Source organism: Myodes glareolus, chromosome 3 (genome assembly GCF_982192425.1).
Source record: "Myodes glareolus chromosome 3, mMyoGla1.1, whole genome shotgun sequence".
NCBI lineage: Eukaryota > Metazoa > Chordata > Mammalia > Rodentia > Cricetidae > Myodes > Myodes glareolus.
Genome location: NC_142028.1, coordinates 80,546,580 through 80,571,811, shown reverse-complemented (window position 1 = coordinate 80,571,811; position 25,232 = coordinate 80,546,580). Strand labels below are relative to the sequence as shown.

At 40.5% G+C, this 25,232-nt stretch overlaps 1 protein-coding gene across 3 annotated transcripts in view; it reads left to right on the top strand.

Moving 5' to 3' along the window:
- The window catches only part of LOC125412531 (BEN domain-containing protein 5), a 1,187,626-nt gene that overhangs the window by 768,803 nt on the left and 393,591 nt on the right, over positions 1-25,232 (top strand). The gene's annotated exons all lie outside the window — the stretch shown is intronic.

Below are 25,232 nucleotides of genomic sequence, written 5' to 3'. Positions count from 1 at the left end.
GCCTTTAGAATCAATTTTCAAGATACAAAGCTGTGGAATAAGATAAACCTTAGCATCATTCTAGAGTCTTCCATTTATTCTTACATTACCCTGGTAAATTGTTTAGGTTTTCTGTTTTGATTTTTAACAATAGAGATAATAATTGTTTCCTCGTAAGGGTATTATCAGGATGAACTCTATAAAATATTCCTTCTCAGTCCTTTCCAGGGTTATCCTACTTGTTCAACAAATCTGGTAAAAGAAATGGAACACAGTTGAGATGCTGGTTTAGTATATTAACAACTAAATCTACTATGAGAAAGTTCCACTGGATAGATAAATTTTATATAACATAAATATGAGGACATAGTTATGGAGGCTGGAAATCTGAATCTGGGTATCAGTGTGGATGGGCACACTCTTGGGCTATGGATTGCCAGCTAATATTCATATGGCCAAAAGGTGAGAAAGCTCTCTAAGGTCATTTCTATAAGGGAATAGTCCGCCCATGAGTATTCTGCACTCACAAGGTAATTAATTGCTCCACCAAAGTCCCACTTCTAATACCACTGCATCAAGGGTAGGATTTCAGCACATACATTTTGGAGAAAGAAGCATCTAGTGTGTTGTCCTACAGTATATTTTTCCCTGAATAGATTTGGCAAAGCTCAGTAGCTTCTCCAACTTTTACTGGTTGGTGTGGTTATGTTTTCATAAAGCCCCAAAATCTCCCCCAGAAGCTATTCTTCTCATATATAAAGGCATGTCATGATACACAGATGTCCTGCCTCGCTGTGCTTTTGTTCACCATGCCAGTCCATATGGATTGTTGTTACTGTGGAATAGTAAGATCTAGAGCTGAATCTAGTCTCAGCTATGAAACTGGCATCTGTATTCTTTTTTTCTATTTACTCCTACTTAACTCTCTTCAGGCATAAATTAAATACACTCACAGAGACACACACATACACATAGAAACATAGATATAGAGAAACACACACACTCCTTATATAATGTGGCATTGCCTAGACATTCTATCTGGATTTTCAGATCCTTAAGAAAATGACATTAGACAATATTGTATAGTAACTATGAGTACAAAGTTATGATTTGAGGGATTGTAAACATTGATAGTAGACATGCTAAAGACTGACGTAATATAGGGGGACAATGAGAAAGATGTACTCCCCCCAAGACACTCCACAAGCAGCAAGATGGGGAGATTGTAAGGTGTGGCTAAACAGCATGGTCTGTTAGGTAGTGGAAAGTCCTCAGGTCACCTTAATCAGCAAACACAGTTTTGATCCAGTAACTAAAATATAGGCATAGTGGATGATAGCAACTATATCCTGGCCAGGAGACCTGAAGAGCGAGCTAAAATTTCTGAGATAGGTCCTGATGAAGCCTTACTGATGTCAGTTAGCCCAGGCCGGCTGCTTTGAAGACTGAAGTCTTTCTCACATACTCATTTACAGCATAGCATTCTGAAAGCAGAACGTGGCCAGTGTTTTTGTTGTTCCCACAGAACTCTGAGAATATATCTAATAATCAAATATATTCCCATTCACATGAAGTTCATACTGTTTACACAGTACTTACGTTTGTCTAGTTGGTGACCCTAGGCAACTTAATCTACTTGTGTCTCATATTCCTCATTTATTGAAATAGGAACAATAACCTTGCTTTTCTCGAGGGTTAAATGTGTTCTTTTGTGTAGCCAATAAACACAAAAGTATAAAATTCAGTCTGGATGTAAAGACCAGCTTTGTTTTTGTCTCCCACCAGTGCTGCAAACCTATTCAGAGTCAGTACATTGCCCTGGATGAAATTTTTCAAGTAACAGAAAGTCCTTAAATCACCTTAATTAGGTTTTTGTTTGTTTTCATTTGTTAATTAAAAGTGTCTAATCCCAGACTATTATCAAAACTCAGGGCTTGGTTTCCTGTCTTGTTCCATAGTCTCACCTGTGTAAGCAAGGCCTGTTTCTAGCTGGGAACTAAGGGCTGTGGATAGAGCATTGGTCCTTCTTTGCTTTGTATCCCTATCTTCCCACTAGCTCAAAAGGATGCAGTAGCAAAGAAGGGGTGAGAACATCAGATAGCAATTTCCTGGCACTCTCCTAAACTGGCTTTGGGGGTCGCTGTGCCTGGAGGATGTTTGCAGCTGACTTTTGTACAAATTCCTTTAAAGGTTTTGAGTACACTCAACAGTAGCAATGACTCAACAATGTGTCCCATTTCTCTAGCTGTCACTGACCCTCTTCCCTCTCTCTGGTGATCCACCCTCTATAGACTCTGTATGGGAGTGAAATAGTATAATCCACCTACTGTGTTTCCCATATGTGCTCAGCATCTATTACTTTGGCAAGTATTAGGATCACAAACTAGTCTAAGTACTTCATGGTCCCCACAGTCTTACTAGATATCCTAAGGAGGAAAAATTCTACCCATTGTGTCCTCCCTCTCCCCACTGGAAGCAAGGGACTTCACCCCAACACACACACACATACACACTCACACAATCTCTTTTTGGGAGATATAGCATGTAGGACTCTAGACAGCAAAAACTCCATATATACATATGTATATATATATATATTATATACATATATAATATATATAAATATACATATATATAATATATATAAATCAATTCATATCACTGCCCTTATTTCACGCTCCCACTCTCACCCCAAGCAAGCACTCTTTCTTTTTCTGTCTTTCATATCTATGTTTCTTTTTGTTCATTACAAGGATTCAGACAGTGCCTTCCACTTCCTTAACTGTCCTTTCTTGCCCTTATGGATTTTTTTTACATATTCAGTGTCACAGAGCTCAGTAAACCAAATTCCAGCTGTATAAATGTGTGAATAATGTCACCGAGATTCCTTAGAAAGGGCACTGCTTCCTCACCTTTTCTCTTTGAGATACGCAATTTTCTGGAACTAGTGATCAAAAACTGTAAGAAAGGTGGGATTGAAGCAGTTAAGGGCACTGACTGTTCTTCTGGAGGGCCTAGGTTCAAGTCCCCAGTATCCACATGACAACTTACAACCACCTATATACAACTCTAGTACCAAGGGATCTGGTCCCCTCTTCTAGCCTCTTCTATCCTCTGTGGGCACCACATAGTGTGCTATGTTCAGACATTCAGGTAAAACACCCACACACATAAATTAAAAATAAATAAAATCTCTAAAATAGATTCTAATGTAAAAAAGTGAAAAACAAAGTATTCAGATTCTGGAAAAGAATATCCTGGAGATGAAGGTTAAGTTAAAGCAGGTGTTTATGGGCCCCGTTAGCAGGGAAGGAGGGCGCGGCAGAGCTCAGGGCACAGCAGAATGCTGATATTTTCTGAAGAAGTCTAAAAGCAGATGGTGAAAGGATGAATCAGTGAAGGCAAGCAAAGCCATCTACAGAGGGGCTGTGCTCTGAGAGGGCAACTGGGGCAAGCAGGCTGTCACGGGAACTCTGGGAAAGAGAAGCCAGGCTCACCAAGAGCAAAAGGAGGGGAGCCAACCTCAACCTAAAATGCTGACAGTCAATGAGCTAGAGAGCTGGCCAGTGTGGAGAGGAGAGGGGTCCCATGCAGTCCCACTTACATTGCTGTGCCGCTTAGTTGTAGGCCTTGAACAAACCTTTTGTTTGGCCAACCTTCTCTTTCTACATCTGTCAGTAAAAAGAGATGGCCCAGTCTCTAAGGACCTGGTTTTCAGCCTGTGTGAAAAGATAAAGATAGCCATGCTTTCGTGGAAGGGCGGTCACAAAGACACTTTCCATTTTTATCTCTATATGTTTCGAGTATCCAGTTGACCTGGATTTAGCAGCAAAGAGTGAGAGCAAAAAAAAAAAAAAAAAAAAAAAAAAAAAAAAAAAAAAAAAAAGACTTTAAAGCACAATCAATTTTTCATGTATAGTTTCATGTGAGATGATTATTCAGCCGTATGTTTTCTTATGAGCCTTCTCTGGAAGCAGTGGTAGGGTCTGGCCTCCCTAGTGAGTGTCTGTGGTAAGCTGGGATGCTTTGAGGTAGGAAAGGAGTTGGTGAGTAGATGCAGCCAGATGCTTAGGAAAGGCTCATTTTGTCTTTTATTAACTTGTTTTGCGCAATTAAAGTTCTAAGGGTTCGGTTGAGGTTATTGTCAAAAGGAAAGAAAGGAAGGAAGGGAGGGAGGGAGGGGGGAGGGAAAGATAGAGGGAGGGAGGGAAGGAGAAAAGTGATGGACAGCCTAAGAGGTATTAAAAGACATAAACAAACCTTGATGACATTGTGGATTTTAATTTAATGGATAAAGGAAAAAGCGGAAGTTGCCTTATCTTTGTCCCGATAATTGTTCATTCTGCAAGCTTAGAATTCTGCTTTGTGCAGCCAGTACCTACTGAAATTCAATTCTACTGGAAATAAAACAATGTGCCAGAGTCCTTGCCCCTTGTGAGACTTTCACCCATCAAGCATAAAGCATGAAGCCATGGAGCACACCAAAAATTATTTTTAGATGTGATGGAGCAGAAGAATGGGTGTGAAGAGCCCCAGCCTAACCCGAGGCATCAGGGAAGGCTTTTCTGAGGAACTGACTTGTACGGGAGAGCCCTAATAGTGAATGCCTTAACTGGGTGGGGTGGGAGAACAAAGACTTGACAAAGAAGGTGCTAGTAGGAGAGACCTTTATTCTAGCCTGAGGGAAAGGAGAGATCAGTGAGAGGAGAAAGGAAGAGGACAGAGGCAAAGATGTTTCTGGAGAGGGAGACTGTCTGTTCAAGTGCTGCATGTGTGGCCTAGGGCTCTAGTGCAGGCCTGTCCCTCCTCCCTGGTCCTCCTTAGACCAAGCTTCCTGTGCCCTTCAGGTTACCCTCATTGAGTTTCTCAGCTCTGAAGCTCTCAGGTCCTTTCTCCCTCTTTCCCATTAACCCTCAGTTTATGCATCTATGTTCTCCACTCTTCTGTGAGTGCTTACAGAGAGACAATGGATGCCATTGGTTTTGAGTCTCCAAAGACCGGCTAGTGCTGATCAATGGAACTGAATACATTGTAAACATGGGCCTTCTGATATGAAACCTAGAACTAGATGGCTCCCTGGCTTTACTGTTCAGCTACCTCATCTTGCCTATGACAAAACTAAGTGGGGAGAAGCAGACAGACTGTTCAAGTGCCTGTTTCTGGGGAGGCAAAGGCAAAGTTGGGTGGCACGTAATCCATGTCCCACTGAGTAGCTCTCCTGTGTCTGTTTTCCTAATCAAATGGAGTAATGTGAACATGTGTAACTTTTTTTTTGGTTGCAAGACTTTTAATGATGACTGTTTCTATTTCTTTAGCAGTTATAGGTCTATTTAATTTGCTTATCTGATCTTGATTTAGTTTTGGTAAGTGATATTTATCCAAAAAGTTGTCTATTTCCTTCAAGTTTTCCAATTTTGTGGAGCACAGGTTTTCAAAATATGACCTGATGATTCTCTCTGAGTGCTGTTTGTCAGCTCAGTGATATTACTACAATCCAGGTGGGATGTTCGTTTTGGAGACTTCAAAGAATCCTATTAGAAATGGCCATGGCTCACTGCAGAAAACTGAAACATTTTGAAAGTCATATGCAGCAGATCTCAGGGAGGTTAAAGGACAACAATCTATTAAATATATCCAGGGTACCTAAATTAATTCCTACCTGCCTAATTTGGACTCAAGCCTGAAATAATGTATAGGAAGCTAGATGAAGCCTATCTCTGAATTAGTTAGTACTCTATATGAGCATTAATGTCATGACAGAAAGTTTAAATATACAATAATATATTCATATATTTTAAAAGTATAAATATATATTTATCTTATAAATTTTCAGATATTTATACTTTAAGAAAGCTTTAGATTTAAAATAAAACTAAAGGATTATGAAATTAATAGCAATAGAATAGCCCCTTCACTTCAGTTTTCTTCTCTCTCATCTCATTATTACCTCCATTTTCAAACCATCCATTATGGAATCATACAGAGATCTAACTCCCCACATCATAATATTGTTTCCCATTCTTAATGTGGGTAAAAACTTAAAAAAAAATTCCCCCTTCAAGAATTCCCAGGTGTCTCACCAGATCTGCTGACAATGAGAGCAAAGTGTGAGGCTGGCAGTCCTTAGCCAGGCCATGGCAGAGAATATGGGCCGTGCATGGCGTAAGGACGGCTGCAGCTGCCCGTGTGTAGTTGGAGGCTCAGAGTGTGGTGGTGACAACAGTCGTAAAAGCCCCAGTGTGTGTGTGAAGGCAGTCAACCTGGTGTGACAGTGGCGTGAGAAGGGCATCTAGGGGAAGCCTGTAAGGCATGGGGAGAGGGAGCCCGCCAACTGGAAAGCCCATACAGGGGGATGTATGGAAGAAACCCTTGTGGTGGGAAAGCAAGAGCACGGGGCTGCCTGAGTGATAGAGCTGGCTGGCAGTGGGTGGCTGACTCAGGCATCATTTGAGGCCCAGCTGACTGTGGCATTTGGGGCTAGGGAGAGGCGGCAAGTGGGGGCTGTTGTAGGGAGACCTTAACAGGAAAACCCAGGATTCACTGGGAGAACCTGGGGAAGGGAGGGAAAGCCAGCTGCAGCAATGACTCTGGAGGCTGCAAAGCCGGCAACGAGCCCCTGCTTCGTGATCTCCTAGCCCCAGATGTATGTCAGATAAAGTGTTGATATAATTATCGTTATTAATAAAAACTCAAGAATCAGATATTGGGATAAGAACATGAATGATCAGAGAAGCAGCAGAGAAGCAACCATGACCTCCTCTCTCTCCTCCATCCAAAAGGGCCAAGAATCTTTCTAAGCTCCACCCTTCTACTTCCTGTATCCCTGTGTATAGCCTCAGCACTCCAAAACCTTTATGGCTAATTTTGGTCAGCTAGTAGCGAGCACTGCACTGGTTCAAAGTAAACTTTGAAGTCTTGGGAGTGTGAGAGTGCGATCAAAATATCCCACAGCAGGGAAAGAATGATGCTCCCACTTCTTACAGACCTTCCTAGGGCATTCTCCTGGACATTTGCCTCTTGCTGATTCCCTAACTTATGAAAAAGATAGGTTTTCTGAGTTACATGGCTTGGATTAGAGCTAGAACCAATCTAATTTGGGGTGCTCCCTCTTCCCCAGACCCATCTGATCGAAAGAGTTGTACCATGTGGTATAAAGAAATCAAATGAATTGTACATGAGCTGCAGTAATTTGAGCCTTGTTCCTTGTCCTGCTTCCCCTAAGGTAACAACGAGAGTTGGTTGCTGTGCTTTAAATTAATTTCTTAACTTTCTGCAGGAGGATGTTTGGCCAAATAAAGAGGGGAAGGCTGGAGATTTTTAAATTTGCAGGAGACAAGAAATGAGAGAATTGACAAAAACAAGTCAGGCCTAGGAAGGAGTACATACTACTGCTACCACAGAGTCCTGAGCACCCCTGGCTCCCCTGTATGTATAACCGTGTGTTGCTGCCTGTTTGTCTTCAGCTCTGTCCCTACGCCTGGACCGTGAGCTGCAGAAACAGTCACATGAGAGTGGGGCCATGCCTTAGTCATCATCAGAGCTTTGTCAGATGGCACAGTGCCTGGAACACTGCTAAGAAAATGTTCCTAAGTGTGATTTGGCACATGCCTCAGTGGTAGTGTTTGTGGGAGTATGAGGGCCCAAGAGAGTCAAATGCCTTTTGACGAACACTGAAAATACCTTGCACTAGTCCCCTGGGTTTTCTGAGGCCTCTAGCGTTGTTACATGTACAGAAGTTTTATGTGTTACCTAAAGTATCTCTTTGGCATGAATGAGCTTCTAAACTTCATTCTGAGAGACAGACGCGTACATGATTGAACCCACGTGCAGCTCCATGAAGAAAAGTGTTGTTCTGCTCTTCCTTTTGGTTACTGCCTCTACCTCCATAAAATGTAAGTTCTACGAGAGTATTGTTTGCCGTTGACTCTTAACTCTGACACATGTGGTGCATGTAGGATGTGACTGTGTTGATGATACAGATGTAAAGATGAGACTCAGAGTGGTGTGAAGACCCAGAGTCGCAAATGTAGGAATGTTTCCATATTTCTATGCTTTTTTTTTTCTCCATAAGCAAAGAAAATAACCATGAGAAGTGGGAAAGATGATGCTGGGGTCATTTGTTTAAAACGAGAGAGTATAGGTAAAATCTCCAGTTGAAACATTAATAGCTAGTACCATCTAATTACTAGGTATACATTGTGTAAGTACTTATGTTTATAACCTTCCATCCTTACAAAAGCCAGGCAAATTAATATTCCCTCTATTTCACCCACATGGAAATGAGTACTGAAAAAAGGAAAGTAATTTATTCAAGTCACGCAATAGTGAGAAGGTGATAGCCAGAGATTCAGGCTTGAGCTGATTACACAATATTTTCCCCTTGACACTCCTCCTCTACCTCCCCATCGACCTCTCATTTATTGACTGCTCACTATATGTCGGACTTTTAAAGTATTTATTTATTTACTGTGTATGTGCCTATTTGTGTTTATGGGAATCACATTCATAAAGGTGTCAAACAGGCAAGAGAAGAGGGAATTGAGTGCCCTGGAACTGGAGTTTCAGATGATTGTGAGCCACCATTTGTGAGTTTTCTGGTGAGCCAGTTAACTACTGAGCCATCTCTCCAGCCCCTTTAGTCTGTTTTAAGTTCTAAGAATATATTATTGAATTAGAACAAAAGAGGAGGGCTTAAGAATGTGAAAGTCAAAATGACATATTTATGTATCTACTTCTATGTAGACACTACTGTTAATCATATGGCCAAATTGTATCTCCTTTAATCATCACAGCCACACTTTAGTAGCCTTTGTTGTTATTCCATTAACCAGGGAAGGAACCTAATCATCTGGGAGATTAAGTCCTGTTGTCCCGCTACTAAACAAGGAAGACTTGGATTCAGATCACAAATCTAGGTTAATCCAACCCTAAAGTCATGTTTCTCCATTGTGGCCCCAACCCAGTTTATTCATTACCTGTCTTTAAGGGAATGAAGATATTCTTTCCCTGATAGAAAGATCTGTTTTTCCATGGTCAAAGAATAAAGGATATGCAAGCCTTGGACTTCAAAAGGCAACTGTCAAGCCTCCCTATGTGACTATATCTCTAATTCCTTCATTTTGGAATAGACTTTTGTTGGTGTCAGTCTCCACTGACACTTTCAGGCCCTTCCAGTTACTCTCCTTTCCTCTGTGGGACTTTTACATTGTCGCTTGGTAATACTTGTTACTCAGACTACTTTTCATTCAACTCTGCTTCCTCCTAAGTGCACAGCTTTGAGGAAGTGACTTAACTTCTTTAAGTTTCATTTTGAAAAGTGACAGAATAAAACAACATTGCCTAGTGTTTCAAAGATGAGATCAGATAATAGGAATGCTTGGGTCTTAATGCAGTTAATGGATCTGAAGGCTGTTAGCTGCGCTTCTGACTGTCGGTGCCCTTGCCTATCGAGCAGTGCAGCAGGAAATCGAGTTCTTTACAATGCTTCCCTCCTTTCCATAGCGTCAGTGGTCGCAAGTGTTCCAAGTGTTTGTACAGTCCTTCTTGGTTTTGCTTCCTGCCATATAAACTAGCTGGCACTTTCTCGCTCAGGCCTCTGTATGCCTGGGAATGGCCTCTAAGCAGGAGCTTCATTCCTGTGTGTGTATCATGGACATTGTCATCAGAGCTGGAAATCTTTGACCTACTCAAATGAAAATGAAGCACCAAGTCTCCACCCCAGCACAGAAAATTCACTCACAGCAAGACACCCATGAAGTGTCATCTTTGTTGTCTTGCTTCAAGAGCATCCCACAGTGAATACCTTGAACTCCAAAGTATGACAGAACTTAGTGACCTATCTCTTTTGATTCATACATAGAGTCCTTAATCTGGGGGCATACAGCCAAGCTGCCAGAGCATCTAACACTGGCTATTTTGGGAGCAAGCCCTGCCCTCTGATGTTCAGCATCTGTGGAAGTTTCATCTTGTTGAAATTGCTTTCATTTTGGACAAGTTCTCTCTGAAGCTTCTAGGATCTTCTGCACTAACTTCCATCAATCTCCCTATCTCCTCTCTTTCTTCTTCTTCTTACCCTTACTATTCTTGCCCCAATTCATAAAATATGCCTATGTATTTGGCCAAGGTATTTACACTTTAAATTTTGGGTTTGATTTTTGTACACCACGTACTTCTATCACATATTGATTTTGGTCATCCATTCTTAGTTTCTGAGATAGGAAGGATAATTTAATCCGAGAATTGAATATCCAATTAATATGAACCAAGTGATATTTTCAGTGCCTGCTTCCTTCTCTCCAGAAGTATGGCTCACTGGCAGTCACTGGATGTAGGAACTGGGAGTTGGGGAGGAGAAGTTTTCAGCATCACTCATCACAGATGATTTTTCCCAGGTCAGAGATTACCTATTCTGTAAGTAGTGTGAGGACTCTGATCAGTGTCTGGTCTCTAGGGACATGATGAAAACAGTCACATGTCTGAGAACCTTTCCAAAGCTGCTTGAAGCATCTTCCAGTGCTGCCAGAGATGGTAAAAGGATCTTATGATGACTTCACCACTGCTGACCAATGGTGTACTTTGAGAAATTTCCTCAACTCTTAGTCTCCATCCTGTTTACCTTGTAGGGATATTGTAATTATCAAGCAGGAGCCTTAAAAATTTTAGAGAAATGAGAAGCAAAGTTTTGCAGACCTAACACCTTTGCCCTTTGGAGCCAGAAAATTCCTTGGTGAGCAATATTGTGTGCAGTGTGGGATGCTTTGCAATGCTGTGGCCTCTCACTGGACTCAAGTAGCGCCCTTCCTCTAGAGGTGACAGCTAAAATATCTTCAGATACTGTTATATCTCGACTGAATTAAAATGTCCCCTGGTGGAGAAGCACTGGACTAGGAGGTCATGTTATTACTGAATTTGCATCCAAAGCAAAACAGGCCCTTTGACGAATGAGAACCAATGTGAGGGGCAGAAGGGACAACCACCTGCTCTAGAAAGGGACAACACAGACCTAGAAGAAGAAAATGATTTGTCTTGACTTGACTGTATCACTGAGGTTTTTGTTTGTTTGTTTGATTTTGTTTTGTTTTTCTATATAGAAAGATGGTCGAAGAACAGACATGTCCAGCTCTCTGTATGCTTCAAAGAATAGAACAACACTCAGCCTAATCTGTGCAGAGGCCCTGTGTTCCCTCCCTCCAAGAGGCCTCATTCTTGAGCTTTTAATTTGTTTTCACAGTGGTTTGAACAAATTGAATTTGTTAATTAAAGTGGTAAAATGAAATGCTGAGCATTATTGACTAGATGCTAATGCCATTAACAGGACTGAAGGCGAGGGACCCAGGCTGTCAATCGCAGCACAAATCAGATCAACAGAGGCCACAGTACAGGCTGTGCCTAAAGGCTGAAGAGACAGACCTGTTTACGTGTTCTGTGATTTTTTTTCTTCATCAGTCAGTATTTGTAATGGCCAAGAAATTCTTTTCCAACAGTTAACTCTTCTGTGCCAAGGGTTTTTCTGTGTGCTAAGAAAAAATCATCCCAAACCTCACCTGCAAGCATTTCCGGCTCTAATGAGGGAAATACTTTGTATGTAAAGATAGTACTTCATGTATTTATGTAGTGATGGTGTTTTATCATGGTAGAAAGATTTAAGATTTGGGGTTCTGTGTACCAAATAGATGGAATGCCAATCAATGATCAATGTCTGCAAACCAGGTCATATGACTCTACTTTCAGCTTTATTTTCTGTAAAATAAGAATGATCAAAACAGTCCCCATCTCATGAGGTTTTTACAAAAAGCAAACACATGATTCTGATCAAATGTTTGGCACAGGTCATGACACAGCATTAGGTTAAAGAGCAACTACCGTACACTTATTGTCACATCTTCTTCCAACGTTCAGCACAAACACTTGGGGAGCCCCTGGAAGAGGGACCAGATCTACTTTGGGAATGCCGATTAGAGAGGGTTTGAGATGGAACATTTGGAGGTTGATATTCTAATGGAGAAATGGAAGAAAGATTTTGCATCAGAGAAGGAACATGCAGTCACAGTATTGAGGGGAGTGGTAGAGTCTATGTGGGCATAGTCAGGGGGCTGGGTTTGAAGTCTCACTCCTTTTAGCCACTAAGTTCTGGCTTGAAAAAATATTTCACCCCTTCTCGTCACTGACTTCTCAGTTTTAGCTGAAATATCATCTCCTCAGAGAAGCCGTCTCCAACCACCTATTCCAAAGTTGGTTATCCTGTCCTCTAATAGAATCCTGACTTCCCACATTTATAGCACTTATCATTGTAACTGTTATCAGTTTGCTTATTCATTGACTCACAAGATACTGTAACTCTATGACACACAGCATATTGATTTTTTTTATATTTGGTCATCAGTAAGCAGCATAGCATAGCATAGAACAGTAGGTGCACAAGGCATAAACAACTTGGTTTGTATAGAGCCCATTGCTTGGTCAGCTGCCTACGTGCACTGATCATAATTTAGGAAAGAAAATAAAATAATCCTGTTTGAGCACCGTGCCTTCAAGTGCTTTATTTATAGTCCTTCCAGGAAACTTCGAAGGTAGATCATATAGCCCCAATTTTAAGGATGAGGAGCCTGAGATTTAAAGAAATTTGGTGAATTTAGCCAAAAGAAAAATGTACTAATGATGGGAAAATGATCTTGAGAACCCAGGTCTGTCTGCCTCCCATACCAGTCCTTTGAGAAACCATGACCCAGAGTCCACTAACTAGAAGTAATAGAGGCTGTGGGGGGGGGGGGCAACATCAGTGACTGCCTGCCGATCAAAGTTCTTGCTCCAAGTCACATGGTTCACCTTCTTAGCACGTTAGCCTTGCTCTGTGAATCTGAAAAGACACACTTTAGTGTTCAATATATAAACTTCATAGTTAGCTAAGGTAGAGGATGACTTTATTTATTTAATTTTTATTAAATTCATCACAAGCTATTTATTGATTATAAATAAATAATCATTTCAAAATCAGATGTTTGCAGGCAATTTAACAGATGCTGGGCTCTAGAAAGCAGTTAGTAAAGGCAGCATATACTAACCCAAAGCCAGAGCAAGGGACCCCTAAGTACTTTATTCTGAAAGGCCTTGCACATAATGAAATAGTAGTAATGATATATGGGGGTGCCTATAAAACCAAACTAATAATATGTAAACATAAATGTCCAAGTTTGTGATAGTTGAAAAGGTAATTTTCACTCATAAAACACTCCAAATAGAATTTCAATTTTTCCATTGTTCAGCTGTGACACCTCAAATAGCATACTCTACTTCTTTGAGGTTAATATTCTCATCTGTAAAGTGGAATGTGTCTTCTGAAAGTAACTCTAGTGAAAAAAATCCTAGACTTAAAATTGGGGACTTCTTAGTTAAAATTTGGTCTGTTCTCCATCAGACTAACTTAAAAACCTCAGAAAAATCACATTGTAATCCATCTGTCAAAGGGGTAGCTGGACACTACATATGTTAGATTCCCTTCAAATTGTGTTCAAATTGTGATATATCATGTTTTCAAGCGTGCAACACTCTTTCCAGCTGTTAAGGGAGATTTCCAACATCCTTATGATCCCAATTCTAAAGGACTCTCCCCAGCATTGCTCTGAATCTCAACAGTTACTAGCCAAAAGCCAAGGTCTTCTGTAAAATCAAATTATTTTGTGTGTTCACCATGAGTTTCTGTGAATATAAGATAAAGAAAGGAAGAAAATCTTTGCAAATAATTTATAACACACTCTTCACTTTTATTTATAAATGTGACAAGGGTGATTCAGTTTCCCTCATGTAGCCAACAAAGCAAGTGTCATAGTCAGATTGGGGGGTGACCTCTTCAGTTCCAGCAAACGCTCAACTTCTGCATGCTGGAGATATCAGAATCAAATGTTAGTCTACAGCTTTCTTATTTCTTTGGGCTTAGGGGACTGTGAGTTCTGTTGAGCCTGCCTCTCAGAGAGCATGTCTAAAGCAAACCTACCTCTGCCTAGATAAAGTCTCCTTGGAAACTGGACTGTTTTCATAGATGGTGACTTCACCAAAGAGGGGACTAAGGAGAGGACTTAAGCAACTTTAGAAAAGCAGCTTACAAAGGGGGGAATTAGACATTTTTTCTACTTTATACAAGACTGAAGAACTTGTACGGAATCCTGGGTGATGTAGAACACAGTGACTCCCACCTTGGCTCCTTGTGCAAGATCAGATCTGCCTGACAGAGCTAGGTGTGTCACTTCTCAGGAAAGCCGGGTTAGAAAACATGATGAAGTGAGTGGCGGCATATACTGAACTCTAATAACCATACCCAGCATGGGAGAGACAGCACAGAACAAAACTAAGGCTATGCTTTCCATAGGCAAGCTCACCCCAGAAAGATGGGGAGCACAGATGGGCAGGAAAGTACTTCCTGCCCATTGGCACAGGGAAGTTCCTTTTGCTCCCAAAGGAGACCCAGCAATGGGAGGTTGAGAGGAGTGGGCCGTTATTCAGTACAGCTTTATTCACACTGAAACAACCAGTGCAGAGACACTGGTGCATTTTAGATAGATCAAAAGGATACTTTTTATTTTAGAAACAACACTCTAGAATATCCGTAGGAAGCAGATTTGGATCAAAAGTACAATGGGCTCTACTTTCCAAGGTGTAGCTAACTGCTCAGGAGGCTTTAATCAAAATTGATTGACTCCATAACATTGACCCATCTGAACTCTAAGAAGTTCATATATTCACCATGTTTGTCAAATGAATTACTGAGTGATTAAAAGCATTAAATCCAAGGTTGTCTTCTAGAAGGAGGGTTCAGGACACTGTGATTCAGATATACACCCCAGAAGCATAGTCATGAAAAGGGAACTTGGAGAGATGGATGTCATAACAGAGGACAGAGTTCAAATCCTGAAACTTGAGACCAGGAACTAAATAGAATAAAATGAAATTGAAATTTTAGGGGATGAAGACTTTTTTAAGAGTAGTTATGGGGATGAGAGTCACAGAAGTTTCTCAGAGGACTTGTGGATGTATGGATTAAGGAACCAGGTAGGAGGTGACACCATTCCTGGGATGGAGGATATTGAAGGAAAAACAGGATGGAGGAAGGTGCCTGTGATGTGTCTGGGTGGTGGTGTCCAGTACATACATTAGTTGTGTATTCAGTTTGAAGCTCAGAAGATTTCCACGAAGTATCTTTTTTGTGTCTCAGATGAGCATATAATTTATCTTTCAATCTTCTCTTTTGAGCAGAAGGCTCAATAACTACACTGGTACAACAGATACTCATGCTGGAGTGCCAATCTCACCTTGCTGTGCTGATCTGCAAATACTAGGGTTCATGCTTGCTGCCCCACACTGAGCCCCTTTACACCTCCTGATGTGTAGCTCCCACCTGGCATGATGGTTGTGTGTCTTCACATACACCCTTTAGAAAGCTTTCTCTCGCAGTCAGGCCCTAGACACATACATTACTGAGTCATTGAGCCTAGAGTCTCCTGAGATAGCAAACCTATTCTCAATCCTTTACCATTAGATAAACATTAGGGAAAAGAAAGGGAATTAAACCTTTCTGCAGCTCTCCCGGGACACTTACCAAAATAGGCTAACTCGTCAAAACAGCATTTAAGTAAATGGGTGAGCAACATTGAGGAGGGAGCCTGGGGAGAAAGTCAAAGCCTCAGACTGAGAAAGCAGCAAGAGGAACCAAAAAATATAGGCCAGATTTCTGGCTTTGGTACTACAGAGTGCAGGACGGAACCGGGAAAAGGCCACTTTCCTCCCTTCTGCCCCAAGACGAGCCAGGTAAAGTGAGGACGCCTGGGGGAGCATTATAATAACTGTGATGTGGGATGCTTTCAGTTTTCCAAATTTACTTCCTGCTTGGCATTTCATTTTGGTCTTTGGCAGAAGCCTTGACAAGGAAATGGAAAGGCTTACAATCCCCATTTAACGTATGCAAACTGAGAAGCAGAGCTGTGAAGTTACTAGTCCGTCTTTACATGGGGCTGCCTCCTTAGCACAGAGAGTGCTGTTTCCCTGAAAAAGAAGTTGGTCTGTCCCATGTTCCCACAAGGTCTGAGAGACAACAGAACGAGGAGTGGAGCTAATGTGGTAAAAGGAAGTCAATTGTCTCATTGTCTGCTAATGGCACAAGTACATGGAAGGTAGTGAGCTCCCTGTTCTCGGTTGAGTTTAAGGAAAAGTTAGATAGCAGTTGTACTTTAGAAAGAATTCTGCATTAAATAGGAGACTGAACTCAATAATCTCTAAAATTTTCTATTTTTCTACTTATTATTGAATAGCTGCCAAAAACTAATATCATATGTGAATTATATGACCTACATATATAGGGCATATCTATGTATAATATATCATTGTTATTTGTTAATGTTATTAATAATATACTTAATATGGTAGTAATATATTAATGTCTATAAGATGACTATGTAGCAAGAAACTATGATTAACTCTAGAAAAGTTATTTTTGGTAACAGTAATATACTTAAACTTGAAAATAGTCCAGTTCTTTAAAACAAACCACACATAATCTTTGTGTGAAATATTTAAGAGGATAAAATTTTCTCTTTTCTGAACTATAAAATTACTCTTTTCTAACATTGCTGTGTATATGTGTTTGAATGTTTCTCTATACTACAATCAAACATATTTGTTTGTTGCTTTTGTATTTTTTTACTTTCTTTTATTTTCTATTTTGCCAAGGGAATTGTGGCAGCATTTTTTAAAAAACTACCTAAAGACTTTCATTTTTAGAAAGCACTCAAAATAGTTCTCAGCAGCAGAAAGTGTCTGACAGGTGATCTTGGGTGTCGTTCCCTGCACACTTGAGAAATCCTTATAATACTACAAAGATCGTGTGGTACCATGATTGGTCTAGACTCCTTAGTATAATCTTGTACAAATTTGTAAGGTGCTTCATGTTTTAACCAGTGCTTGAGGTAACTTCTGTACACGGTTTCCCTGGCAACCATGTAATTACAGGAAACATCTTTCTCCTGAGTCTCATCCAATGCAGGTAGGTACACAGCAGGAAAAACTTTTGTCCTCATAACAGTAAATGAGCATCAGTGATCCTTTTACATCTAAAGATGTGTGCAGAAATAGCATCCTCATTGTCCTAATTCACTGAGTAGTAGGACCTTCCATATTCTGATTGGTTCCCTTTTAATAAATCTTTGGTTTGTTTACATGGAAAATCGAAGTTATGCTGTAATGACACACTTTTTGAAGGGCCGGGAAAGCACCAGGAATACAGGGTCCCTCTCTGCTTCTACCCTGTGGTCTGCGAAATACGCACAGTTTAACTGAACTTGGGAAAGCTCTTCTTCCCAGGACAGCAGATCCTATCATCTGGGGACTTCCTGGTTAGGTCTCAGGGCAACCAAGAAGCAGCTGGGCATCAAGATGACAGGAAGCTTCTGTAGTATGAGTAGGGATTCTGTATACAGTATTCAATTGGAGGGAAGGATCCTTGAGTGGATACAGGAGGAGTCCCAGGAGTGAAGTTACTCTGTGGAGCCAGGTAGGAATCTTTGGTTTTCTTTGGACTTAAAAGTCTTTCCTAGGCAGCATAGCTGAATTTACATGCAGAGAAATGAGCACAAGAATGGAAATCAGGAGGAGTGAAAAGCATGAACCTTCACTCAGTCAGATAGCCTTCAAATAAAGTAGAAAATAGATAATGCAGCCAGGCATTGGTGGTGCATGCCTTTATCCCCAGTACTCAGGAGCTAGCAGCAGATGGATCTCTGTCAATTCAAGGCCATCCTGGACTTCATAGTGAGTTCCAGGACAGTGAAGACTATACAAAGAAACACTGTCTCATAGATAGATAGATAGATAGATAGATAGATAGATAGATAGATAGATAGACAGAAAAAAACAGAGGCATGTCAGATAGATAGATAGATAGATAGATAGATAGATAGATAGATAGATAGATAGATAGATAGATAGATAGATAGATGGATGGATGGATGGATGGATGGATGGATGGATGGATGGATGGATAGATAGAATACCATTGCATGTCAGATAGATAGATAGATAGATAGATAGATAGATAGATAGATAGATGATATATAGATAGAAAGAATACAGTGGCATGTCAGATAGTCTGAACAAATACAGCAAATAAAATAAAGAAGTATGAGGCTACTGAAGATAGCACATAGGGTAAGTTCTCTAAGAAGGTGACTTTTGAACTGTTATCTGAGTGATGTCAGGTAGCAAGAGGATAGATGAAGGAAGAACCTATCTATATTTCCGATGATCTGATCTACACAATAGCCTTGCAAAGGAAAGAGGATAATTCTTAATTTTTTTGAATGAGAAATCTGGTTCCCAAACCTACCTTGCTATAGCTTGAAGGTTTTAGAAACAGATAACCATGACTGTTAACTACCTCTGTGTTAGTGGTTTTGCTTAGCTTTCTTTAGAAAACTCATGTCCAATATTATTTTTTAGTTCGTCATTTGTTGGCCTCTGTGAGATATTAGCATCTTCCAGTTCCTCACACAGCTGTTTAGAAAAGACTGGCATACATTTCCTAAGCTTTGATTTGATCATCAGGAAACTAAATTGCACCTAATAGTGTTATTATCTCATAGGATCACAGTAAATATTACCCTGTGTAAATAAAGTAATTAGTAAGTTCCAGCTTTAAGGTGGATTCTTGGTTAAAAAAAATAGCTGTTGTTATTATTGGTATCCAAAGTCTGCTATAAAGTTTTGATGTACCCCTGGACAAATTGTTTAACTCTGATTCAGTGTAAGGCCTACAAGAGACATTTAGAAAGTGATTATAGAATAAACAATTGAATAAGTGAACGATTGTCTTAAATCCAATAGCCTTAAATTTCCATTTTGTAAAATGGGGACATTTGATTCAAAATGGTAATAGCCAGACACTTACTGTGTACCACTGTGTGAGTCTTTTCACATGGTTGAGACATTTTAATCAGCGTAAGAACGGTATGCTAATTGCTCATCTATCTCCTAATCCCTACAGACGAAGAACTAGAACATGAGCTGAAAGCAAATCCTAGTGCTGTCTTTCTTCACCCTTAGATAACTGTCAGCTTGAACACTTGTGTTCGTGTCCAGATTTATTGTGCACAATGGTGTTGGATGTTTAGGTGGATGTCAGAAGTTCTGAAGGGTAAATCATATCATATGTTAACACAAGCTGAAAGGCTAGGGGTCTCTGTGGCTTAATGGCAACAGATCTGCCATGTGTAATAAGAAAAACACATGTTCTATCTGTGCTGGTATAAGAGAGGGAGAAAAGAGGCTTTGATTGGAATGTCACTAGAAAAGAAAGAAATAGGAACTTTCTCCAGATGGCAGAGTGTGCCAAGCAAAAGCCAGGCTTGTGAATTAAAGAAAGCCTGAACTAAGCCCTTAATCCCGTACATTTGTCTAGTCTTTTCAGGTTTATAAAGCTCCTTCCTGTGTGTGATCATATTTGGGCCCCAGTACAGCAAGCAAGATAAAAAGGGTCTAATGAAGTTGATCTGGCTAAAGGGGGACTCAAGAGAGACCAGCCAGGTTTCCACATCCACCGTTCTGAGGCTTTGCAATTCTGGATCTCCAGTGGTAGCTCAATATATTTAAGTTGAACCCATAGAAGCCCTGGGCACTGCGTTGTGCACATATCTGACAGTACTTCCCATGAGACACGTGCCTGTCCCAGAAGGACCAAGAGCATACTTGCCAAGCTCCCTTCCTTGAGGTGCTAACAAGGTCAGAGTGAAGCTTTAGATGGCAGGATAAGAAGTGATGCAGGTCGTCGAGTCTAACTGATATGAAGAGGAAAATGAACCATGAGATTGGAAGTGAGTCAGACGGTTAGCAGCTTGGAGGGTCTGCAGAAGTTAGGATTCAGAAGTAAGTCAAGGCAAGTAGCTCCAGGATGACCCACAAAGGAGTAGCAGATTAGACTGCCACTTCTCAATACCCGCAGCTCTGTACAATTTACCAAATATTGCGATTGTAGTGAGAAAGAAGCACACATCTGCCTTCCTGTACTTTACAGCTAAGACAGTCATTAAATAAGTACATTCTTAAGAAATAGAAATTGTTGCACATAACATATTAGAAAACTTGATGTGGATTTCAAATTCAAGTGTGGCACCTTTTGACGTTTGGCTTTTGAACTGAGTTAATGAAGGGCAAGTTGATTTAAAGGGGAAAAGGGGAACCACAGATGGTAGCACACACTGGTAATACCCATACTCTGGAAGCAGATGCAGGCAGCGCTCTGTGAGGAGGCCAGATTGGTCTGCATAGTGAGTTCTGAACCAGCTGGGGCTATGCAATGCCACCTTGTCTCAAATGAAAGGGAGAGAGCAGTGAATAAGTGGGTAGAAAAATTGTTGTAGAAGTTGGGGGCAATGGGAGCAAAGACTAGACAACAGAAGGTTCTGTGGCATGTTTGTGAACTAAAAAGACAGGAGTGTGGTGACAGCCAGCATAAGAAGATGAGGCTTAAAAAGTAGCTGGGCCCAAATGATGCTGGGCATCCTAGGCCATGCAACACATTTGAGGCTTTTACCTCACAGCCTTCAGAAGCCATTGTGTGAGAAGTGAGCACCAGATTTGTACTGTTAAAGGATATGTCTGTTGGATCCAGAAGGGACTGGAAGTGTGCTGAGCTGTGCAGTCATAGGGATGTACCAGCCAAGAGAGCAAGGGAATGATCCAGAGATGAAGAAGGCTGTTGATGAGAGTAAGACAGGTAGCAAAATCAATCTGAAACCCCAGGATTCAGAACTGGCTTTTCTCATTAGAGCCACTGTTGAGTGCTAAAGCCTGGTCCAAAGTTATAAACTAATGTGTTACATAGAACAACCTGTTAGAACCTGTAATAGAGACTCTCACAGCAAAGATGTTTGACTTTACCAGTCTCACAAAACAGAAGAAAATGCCACTTATGGCATTTAAATTCTCACAGCCATCATTTGAGATTATATATAAATACACATATTTTTATATAATGTATATATAATGTATATAATATAAAAATTATATATAAATATATGTATGTATATATATTTTATCTCTGTTATATAGGTGAGTAAGCTAAGGCTCAGAGATCTAGTAGATAAAGTCAAGATTTGTCCAGAGCTTCTGCATTTACCATTCCCTTTATGAAATAGCATCAAATGAGAGGGAAACATCTAGCCAAGGGGAGAAGAGGCCCGTGGAGACAGCTGATTCCAAAATGTAACTGAATTGCTATGGTATTCCAAGCAGAACTTTATTACATTTCTATGCCAAGGGTCTAAATTGATCTCTAAGTCCATCTGACCCAGCTATCTCCTTCCAGGAATGCATATTAAAATTGGGGTGAGAGCCCAGAACCATCAGATCCAGTCTCAGGGCACCTGTGCCAGAATTCTAGTTGAAATTTTTAATTGAGTTCAAACCCCTGTAAACAGGGATGCACTAATCTGAATGTTGATTAAGTTTTCATTCTATCTGCAAATCTTGAGCTCCAGTGATAGGCCTGACTCTCCCTTCTGACACTGGTCTAGCTCCGTCCTTCATTCAGTGGATGTTCCCCAAAAGCCCGTGAGAAGAGGGGAAAAGAGAGGAGATGGCATTCTGAATGGGATTCCTAAAGCTATTAGCTGAGATTAGCTAGTGGTTGGTTTTCAAAGCACTGTCAGTCCTACTATGCACTTTTAAGACTTTTGAAAAGATAGAATGAATACTTCTAGATACTGCCATGACGACTAACAATTTAGGGCACCATTCTGACTCTAAACTGTAGAGGCACATAAGAGACCCACAGTAGACACTGCACTGGCTAAGCAGTATCCTCGGCAGTATCTGCAGAGAAAACATGGGCTTTATGGAGAGACCACAGACATTGGGTTGTATATTAGCTACTTCTCTGTTGCTGTCATAAAGCAAAGGAAAGGATTTATTGAATTTTATTTCTAGGTCAAAAATTTACCATTGAGAGAAGTCAGGACACGAACAGAAGAAAGCAAGTGAAACACAGCCCATGAAGGAATGCTATTTGCTGGCTCACTCTTCAGTTTGCTTAGACGCTCAGACTTCACTAACTTTTATATATATATCCCAGGACTACCTGCATAGGAATGGGATTACTCACACTGGGCTGGATTCTCACACGTTAATTAATAATCAAGACAGTAATTTACATACAGGTCCACAGATCAACCTAATGAAGACAGTTTCTCAGGACTCCTTTCTTGGGTGACTCTAGGGTTTGCTTAGTTGACAGTTAATGTTGAGTAGAACAGGCAGGCAGATTTGGACTTGAGTCTTAATGTTGAACCTTGTAGTACTGAGGCAGTAAAGCTACTCAGCCATTCCTGTGTCAGTGTCAAGGAAAATGCCCCAGCAGAACTCCAGTTGTATTTGCCAAGCGCTCATTAGATTCTTTCTTCAGCATGCTCAGTGAGAATGTCCTCCTTTTTCTACCTTTAATCTCTTCACTAATTGTCATCCATTTTCCTTGATATTTCACCCCCATTTCATATTGCAAGACCTGATTGGTGGGGGAGGGGGTCACTTATCTTCAGACTTCTCTGTTACTTGTGGCCTCTTTACCATAAACCTTAGCCTATCGCTACTTAAAGGTGCACATTATCCTATGCTGGGCCAATGCTACTCATGCTTGTGTTGCCTTCTTCACAAATGCTGCTGAAGCTCTCAGCATCCCTTCCAATTCTACTGGCAATATGCCAATTCATTCTTCTACTGCTCTTATACATCTACCAACTAATACTACTACCTGCGAACATTAACTGTGTGTCTTAATCGGTAATAAGGAGAGCTGGCTACAAGTTCTGTGCCAGGCACAGTTCCATAGGTACACTTCATATAAAGATGCTAAATAACCTAACCCTCATGTTAATCCTACGACTTAAGTACTCGTACCTTCTCTTTTTTACTTGCTGGTACGACACTGTGTGCCATAGCATGTATGTAGAGATCAGAGAAAGGACTTGCTATAGGAATGTCTTTCCTTCCATTATTTGGGGCCTAAGGGTGAAACTCAGGCTGTCAGGCTTGGCAGCAAGCACCTTAACCTGCCGAACTATCTCACCAGCCCTCGTTTCATTTCATACAAGAAAGAAGTACAGTTTTCTTCAGAGGTGCAGCACTCAGTAGGCTACCCGTACTTTAGGGGGAGACTTTACACATGCCATGCTCATAATGGCAGCACCAATTGGACGTAGAAAGAATATGAAGATTGTGGGAGAGGTCTGGTGAGAGATGCCTGGGAACAGTTAGAGAAGAGGGACTAGGGCATTGTTTTAAATTTTAAAGATTGTATATATTTACGAAATTGTCAAATTAAAGGAAGAGAAGCTTGCTAAAGATCATACGATGAGGACTGTCAAAATCCAAATGTGAACTCAGTTTGCCCCGTGCAGCCTCTGATAACAAGCCATCTCACGGGTCACTTTTCTCTGCTTGAGATTCTTTTCACCTTGTCCTGCCTTCTTCTCCAAGCTGCCGTCTGAGTCTTTGTCAGTGAATAAATCTTAACAGAATACTTTTGCTAAAGCAATGTCATTATGGTCTTCAGGACTTCCCCTCCTATTCCCTCCTATCTCTCTTGCTGTGTTCCTCAGTTCATTGATAAGCCTCTGTATATGATATCTGGTTCACATCTGGAGCTCTAGTTCCTTATACAGTCCTTGGTTGGCTAGGTGCTAAGTGAATGAATTTTGAAGGGATAAACAACCATTAGGCAACCAAAGCTTTCTTATAATTGATAGGGATGCCTGAAAAGGTGGTGAACTCCCTACTACAACAGATTTTCCAAGATTCTCCAGAGTCCCTGAAGATTTTGAACTACATGACTTTTGAAGGTTCTTCCACATTTCATATACTGTAATTCTTTGAGAGGCATAGATGGATGCTAACTACCCTGTCTCTCTACATACTGAATGTCTTAGCTTTGAACTGCTTATGAAATAAAAGGGAGCTAGTACACTGCGTCAGGTCAGAGTTATCTGGGCCTAGAGAACCTGTCAATCATCTGCACTAGTTGGTAGATAAGAGGACTGAATCTTGCCGCGACAAGAAGAGCAAGAATGGGTGTATGTCTCCATCTAATGCCATTAGAGGACTCTATTTGAATCATCTATCAGTAAATTTTTTCTACCAGAACTTAAACTGACTTAAGTAGGACATTTATACCACTGTTTTTTTCTCTGTGTGTAACAAAACAATTCAGCTATGAAAAGCATAGATTCTTCCAATTTTAAAACACAAAACAAAACAAAAATCCCAAACATCATTTTTATATGAAGTGCTCCCAAACTTCTTTCTCAGTTCTTTCATTATTGCAGGGCCCCACACTTCCCACTATGGCTAACTTATTCTGCATGTAGTGTTTCAGGTTTGATGAAATGCTGTAACAGAATTACAGATTTCTTCTTTGAAAATCAACATTTTGGCAGCCCCTTGCTGTTCCATTTTTGAAGGTTCTCAAGTCTGCTGTCCTCGTTCATCTAACAGCAGATCATTATCCAGTGACAGAGTTCTAGTCTATTATCATTAACTTATAATGAGAACGCCTCCTTGGGTGGAAAGGGGCAGGGGTAGAGATTGAAAGGGGTGACTGGAGGCCACAGATCGCACAGAACTCAGAAAACCATTCTGCAATGTCCAGTTCCCAATAGCTTATACTTTTTATCTCTTTGATCTATTGTATGGAAATTTGATTATATATATGAAATTTTCAAAATATACTCAGTTATTTTTTATTTTATTCTACAATATCCATATTCTGATAATAATTGGGAAGACAACTTCTAAACATGTAGTTTAGAGGACCGTCCCCTTTGGAGACAGGAATGGGACAAACGACTACCTCACATTTATTCATCATCGTACTTTATTCCCATGAACAGTAGCTTCATATTTATATTAGCTGTAATTTGTTTGCTAACTGCTCATGTCCAAGGTAATTTTAGTTAACTTTATTGACCCTCTGTTTTTTTGAGTTTATCCTTTGTATTGATTTTATAAAATCTCCAGTCTAAAATGAGGAAGAAAAAGCCCTCCAAGTTAATTTACTTGAATTTATCATTCTCCAAGTGTTCAAAGTGCAAACTATTATTACATGGACTAGAAATACAGAAATGAACAAGACATGGTTCTCTGGATAAGTCTTTTCTTCACAAGACCTTCATGATATATTGAGAGCCTGGAGATGTTTCAAAGCCATCTTGAACATTTGTAAGTCG